Genomic DNA, 6,394 nt, shown 5'->3' on the forward strand with positions numbered 1-6,394 from the left:
TACTGGTGGTCAGGTCACTGGTCACTAGTCACACTGGCAGTGGCACTCCTGCAGCAAAAGTGTGCACTGTTTAATTTTAATATAATATTATGTACTCCTGGCTCCTGCTATAACCTATAACTGGCACTGCAGTGCTCCCCAGTCTCCCCCACAATTATAAGCTGTGTGAGCTGAGCACAGTCAGATATATATATACATTGATGCAGCACACTGGGCTGAGCAGTGCACACAGATATGGTATGTGACTGAGTCACTGTGTGTATCGTTTTTTTCAGACAGAGAACGGATATATTAAATAAAACAAACAACTGCACTGTCTGGTGGTCACCAGTCACTAAACTCTGCACTCTCTTCTACAGTATCACAGCCTCAGGTCAATCTCTCTCTCTCAACCCTAATCTAAATGGAGAGGACGCCAGCCACGTCCTCTCCCTATCAATCTCAAAGCACGTGTGAAAATGGCGGCGACGCGCGGCTCCTTATATAGAATCCGAGTCTCGCGATAGAATCCGAGCCTCGCGAGAATCCGACAGCGTCATGATGACGTTCGGGCGCGCTCGGGTTAACCGAGCAAGGCGGGAAGATCCGAGTCGCTCGGACCCGTGTAAAAAAAACTGAAGTTCGGGCGGGTTCGGATTCCGAGGAACCGAACCCGCTCATCTCTAATTGGAAGCCACCAGCACTTGGTTTGTCTATTAAAATCACCATAAATAATTTGAATTTGTCCTGGACCACCAACTCAAGGCATCCCTGCAAGTGTCCCGAGGCACCACAGGGTGACACAGCACACAGTTTGAGAACCACTCAATTAAGGTTAAGGGTTAGGATATTAGTGTTAGGATTAAGGGTGAGTGTTAAGGTATAAGGGTGAGCAGGAGCAGAGTGACCACTAGGCAACATAAGCTGCGCTTATGGCCAGGCAGGTGTCAGGGATCCCACTTACAGGGTTATTTTATGCACTGCAGCTGCACATACAATTGCATACCTGCCAACTGTCCCGATTTTTGTGGGACAGTCCCGTTTTTTTGGGACTGTTCCACCCACGGGCCACAGTGTCCTGCGGTGGGAGGTGGGGCATTTGGGAAGTTCCTGCACTCGCTACTCTGCTTAGCACAGTGTCTATTCAGTGGAGACAGGAGGAGAGGGGGCATGCCAGCGGCTCATGGAGCGCTGGGCATGCCCCCTCAGTGATGAAAATGGGGGCATGGCTCGCTCTCCGCAAATCCACGCCCTTTTTCTTAGGTCACGCCCCCTTTTTGGGAACACGCATGTGTCCCTCTTAAGCTATAGACAAAGTTGGGAGGTATGCAATTATGCTGTCTGCGCTTGTTGAACACATCCGGATCTGACCCGCCTCTGGGCCCGCATATCCCCTGCACACAGTTATACATCGGCCCTGCCCTACAATCAGGGGGAAGAGACGGGCATCTGCTTTTACTTAATTGAGTGCTCCCTCTGACCAGTGCAGTTAGTATGGGAGGGGGTGTGGCTGATTGTGTTGGGGGCGTGTGCGGTGGAGAGGATTGTGTGGGGACTGGCGCATGTGGTGCTACTGCCGGCAGCTGCAGTGATCGGCATAATGTGGCTGCTGTGGACACAGCGCAGACAGCCCGAAGAGCAGAAGGAGAGTGAGAGCGGAGTCACACAGATCCTCCCTCAGCACAGAATGGTAAGGTCCCGGGGGTGTCATAGTAAGCAGACTGAGGTGGGGAGGAGGAGGAGGAAGAGAGGAGAGAGAGGATCTGTTACTACAGATGTTGGGTCACTGATTAAAGAGCTCCTCCATATAAACATTTTACTAGGACATATAAACCAGACCTTATGTGTAAGCAGCAATGGCATGGGCTCCAGGGCCGCCCGCAGTCATGCTCTGCATGCACACAGGAGGAAGGTATAGAGGAGGCTCCCCGGCTGCAGCAGCGAGACTCATCCCGCAGCAGCATCAGGAAGTGCTGATGAAGAGTCAGCTGCCTGTGAGAGAGGAGCCGAGACTGCAGAGAGAAGGAAGGTGGCCCTTCTACTATGGAGAGCAACTACTGTGGGGAGCTGGGAGGGGTGGTCTTCAGGTTGCCGGCTGTCGGGATCCCGGCGCACAGTATACCAGCGCCGGAATCCCGACAACCGGCATACCGACACTTTTTTTCCCTCGTGGGGGTCCACGACCCCCCTGGAGGGAGAATAAATAGCGTGACACGCATAGCGCGCCACCATGCCCACAGCGTGGCGAATGCAGCGAGGGGCTCATTTGCGCTCACCACGCTGTTGGTATGCCAGCGGTTGGGCTTCTGGCACCAGTATGCTGGTCAACAAAGAAAACCCAACAAAGAAGAAAAGTTGGAAAGTAGAGTCTTGTGTGAGAGCACTCAATTCAGAGGATTATATTAATCAATTCTGATAAAACATAATTTTATTAATTCATTAAAAATATAATTGTAGGAGTAAGTAATACGTAAGATAGTGTAGCTACGCGAAAATATAACACTATTATGTGTAATTAATGTGGTTTTCGATACCACAATAGAAACCGGAGATCAAATATATGGGCTATTGGTTTTACTGAGATAACAGTAACACCTTTGTATAGTATATGACCATCATTTATTCTACAGCAGTCCTATTTAGGATTAAGTAGTCGTAGAGAATTGAATCATAGGTCATACAGAACCGAATGCCAATTGGTATTATTAGGGATCACTCTAGATCGGGCAGAAGAATATTTTGCAGTACCAGGGTGTTCCAAGATGGTCTCCCATCCGAGTACTGACCCGGCCCTCCACTGCTTGGCTTCCAAGATCAGACGAGATCGGGCATCTCCAGCGGGGTATGTCCACAATTTCTTAATCTGCCCGTTCAGTCAATCCCAATACCCGTATCGACCGAGTTGTATGTCAGAGGTGAACTGAATCAGTCGTGTATTCAGTATTTTAATTTGTCTCATGCCCATGAAATTGAATTTGACAGTCACAATGGGACTCCTCGCCACCATTGACTCGCAATACATACAAGAGACAACACCAACAGGAACGATGGTAACAACAACTGGGGATAATGGAGATTCCAAATTGAAGATTATCAATCTCTCAGAACATGAACTCACATCAATACAGGAATCCATACTCAACAAAGGTTTGACTTTTTCCCCCACAGAACGCTTTGACAGATTTAAGTGGGAAAAGGATCTCAAACTTTTTGGAAGAAAGCTACTACTCACAAAAATTTATACTGAGAAAGAAATTACTCCACTAATAACTGAGACCAATATGGAAGAAGATATATCAACCCCACTTTCCACATCGCAAATACTCTTGGAATCAAGATCCTCCAATTTATCTCAGATGGAACAAGATGCTCTCATTGCCCTACAAGAATTAGAGCAAGAGCAAAATCCCAGGACTGGAGCTGAATCTTCCACCAGACCAATCTGCAAAAAGAAGTCAACGTACTTCCCACAAGAACACTTATGCCCTGAAGTACAGGTCTTTACGAAGCTGGTAGCCAAAGAATTCGATCAAATTCATCTTAATAAAAAAAGATACCAGGGTCATTCCAACTTAACGTGGCAAGAAAGGAAAGCCATAAAAGAAATACAGACATGGCAAGATGTGGTCATAAAACCCTCCGACAAAGGGGGAAACGTAATCTGTTTTGGACCAAATGACAATATCAAGGAAGCACAGCGACAACTTACTACCACTGACTGTTATAAAAGAATGTTACTCAACCCATTACAGAATTATAAAACCATCTATGAAAAAATTATCAACCAGGCATCTGCACAAGGTGCAATCACCAAGCAGGAGTACGACTACCTACAGGTACAGAACCCCAGAATTCCGACATTCTATATGCTGCCAAAGATACACAAAGACAGACAAACCCCCCCGGGAGACCCATAGTGTCCGGTATAGGGGGGCTAACGGAGAAGGCAAGTATCTTTCTCGATTTACACCTAAGACATTTTGTCTTAGACCTCCCCTCGTATGTTCAGGATACAACTGACATACTCAAGAAAGTACACTATCTAAGGTTAGAAGATAATCAATACCTAGTAACCTTGGATGTCGAGGCACTATATACCTCCATTAGTCACAAAGATGGGTTAATGGCAGTAGAATATTTTTTGAACAACAATGGTAAAGAGGACTTCCATGATTTTCTCACCAAATTACTCCATTTTGTCCTGCACTACAACTTTTTCACATTTAACAACCAATTTTACCTCCAAACAAGAGGCACAGCTATGGGGGCTGCCTGTGCACCCACATATGCAAACATATTCCTTGGATGGTGGGAAAAAGAATGTGTCTTTAAAGATCATAATGACAATTTTACAACTCATGTCATCATGTGGAATAGGTACATAGACGACATTCTTATGATCTGGGAAGGAGACTTGCAACTACTGCATCAATTCATCAAACATCTGAATAAGAATGATCTCAACATCCGCCTCACTCACACTATAAGTCAAGTGGAAGTACCATTCCTGGATTTGTTGATTTACAAAAACCCAGAGGGAATGATTGCTACAAATCTATATCGCAAAAGCACTGCGACCAACACATTATTACATCAAACAAGCTCTCATTTTCCCCCGACGATAGAAAATATCCCCAAAGGGGAATTTCTCCGCTTGCGTAGAAACTGTTCAGACAATAAAAACTTTACAATACAAAGCACGGATCTAGCACAAAGACTCTGCAATAGAGGATACAGCAAAACATCTGTGAAAAAAGCATTAAAATCTGTCAAAACCATTAAGAGAGAAGACATTGTCTTCAAGAAACAGAAAAAAGAAGAAGGAAAAAAGTCTGAAAACACCATTCGCTTCGTCGGTAACTTCTGCCAAGAATGGAGAAGGGTGAATGAAGCAATACAAAAGCACTGGCATATCTTACATATAGACCCTACACTGTCTAAGAAACTTGGTCCCAAAGTCTCTATGAGCTGGCGCAGATCAAAAAACCCTAAAAGACCAACTAGTACGAAGTCATTTTCAGAAATTCCCTGACAAAAAACCAATAATCACGGGTACATACCCTTGCGGGAATGCAAAGCCTGTAAATTTATTGTCCCCACAAAGGAAGTAGAGGACAAATATGGTAATACAATTACAATTACAGACTACATGAACTGCCAAACGGAAGGTGTCATCTACTGCCTCAGCTGTAGTTGTAACCAGAAATATATTGGCATGACGACACGTCCCTTTAAACAGCGTATCCTGGAACACATAGGATCCATACGTAATGCCATCACGGATAGGCAAAGGATGAAACAACTGACATCAGTTGCCCGTCACTTCTACACCTGCCATGGGAGCAGGTATGAAGAGCTAAAGATCTTTGGACTAGAAAGGATCAGACTTGGAATACGAGGAGGAAATTTAACGGACAGCCTATTGAAGAAAGAAAGTGAATGGATCTTCAAGATGGGAACTATATATCCAGCTGGCATGAATGAAAACATCAACTTTGGTTTTTTTTGAATTAACCAACTCACCATCAGAACCATAGAGAACCCATTTTCTTTCCCTCTTTTTTGTACATACTAATTTGGTATATGCCAATTAACATATAGCCAGTATAGTAGCACAATATAGAACATCATTATAATTATCATAATCACTACCATCAACGATCTTTATCCAATACCATCACACACCTATTTTCACCTCACTTCAACATGGGTTCCCATGTCATTAATTGTCCACATACAAACTAAGATACTGTCTTTACACTTCTAATTGTCATTTTGTCATTTTATCACTAATTAAATACACCATCAACCAATTTACTGTTATCACATAATCACCTTTATCTATATCCTCACTTTTTATTCATCACACACATTTCATTACTATCATTTTGAACTAACTATAACCCTTCTCCCATCCCCTTCTACCCAATATTCCACATAAAACCCACTTCCCCTCCCCCTCTCCTTCACTCCCTCACTCCCCCTCCTCCCACATTCACTATCCCACCCACCCATATAAACTCCCTTAACCCCTTCCAAAAACCTCCCTGACGATTTTTCCGTATTAACTAAATTCTCTCCTTTCCCAACCCCCAAAAACTTTCCCTTTCCTCCACCCCCCCCGCCCCCCCTCCCCCACCTAGCAAATCTTTTTTCACCCCTCCATCCGTCTATAACAATTATATAGGCCCTCTAACATATAAACACTACTATTATTATAATTACCAATATACTAATTAATTAATTTTTAATGGTTAAATTTATATATAAGAATCCTACAATCATTAAATATAAATTTATACTTTAATATAATCAGCTTATTCAGATATGTACAATGACATGTACATGGTTATTTCCATATCACCTTTAGGGCAAATAACCTGCTAAATTGTCAGTACTCAGATTTCAAATTCCA

General features: G+C 43.9%; 1 pseudogene; it reads right to left on the bottom strand.

The window, feature by feature from the left end:
* Positions 1–2,715: 2,715 nt before the first annotated feature.
* LOC134971406 (5S ribosomal RNA) lies at positions 2,716–2,835 on the bottom strand (annotated as a pseudogene).
* Positions 2,836–6,394: the final 3,559 nt, after the last annotated feature.

The sequence above is a fragment of the Pseudophryne corroboree genome, chromosome 11 (genome assembly GCF_028390025.1).
Source record: "Pseudophryne corroboree isolate aPseCor3 chromosome 11, aPseCor3.hap2, whole genome shotgun sequence".
Lineage (NCBI taxonomy): Eukaryota > Metazoa > Chordata > Amphibia > Anura > Myobatrachidae > Pseudophryne > Pseudophryne corroboree.